The following is a 484-nucleotide window of genomic DNA, read 5'->3' as shown; positions in this document are numbered from 1 at the left end:
AAGGTATATATGTGTGTGTAGACAAGGTATATATGTGTGTGTAGACAAGGAATGTGTGCGTGTGTAGACAAGGTATGTGTGCGTGTGTAGACAATGTATATATGTGTGCGTGTGTAGACAATGTATATATGTGTGTGTGTGTGTGTACACAATGTATTTGCATGTGTAAATATATACGTGTGTATACAAAGTTTATGTATTTCACTCGTTTCCTCTCATCTCACGTAGAAGTGAAACGGAGAGGAATTTGACAGGGATTTGTGTATATGTCGGTGGAGAGGGGGGACGAGACAGACAGAAAGTGTGTGTGTGTGTGTGTGTGTGTGTGTGTGTGTGAGAGGGAGAGTAACAGCTTATGTTTTTTGTTTTTCCATCTTTTTGAGTGTGTGAGTGATTGACTGAGAGAGAGATAGGTGTGTTTTTCGGAAAGAGAGAGAGAGAGAAAGGTGTGTGTGAGACAGACAGACGGAACAAGTGCGTTATT

This window comes from Octopus bimaculoides, chromosome 11, assembly GCF_001194135.2.
Source record: "Octopus bimaculoides isolate UCB-OBI-ISO-001 chromosome 11, ASM119413v2, whole genome shotgun sequence".
Classification (NCBI taxonomy): Eukaryota; Metazoa; Mollusca; class Cephalopoda; order Octopoda; family Octopodidae; genus Octopus; species Octopus bimaculoides.
This window is presented reverse-complemented; position numbering follows the sequence as displayed.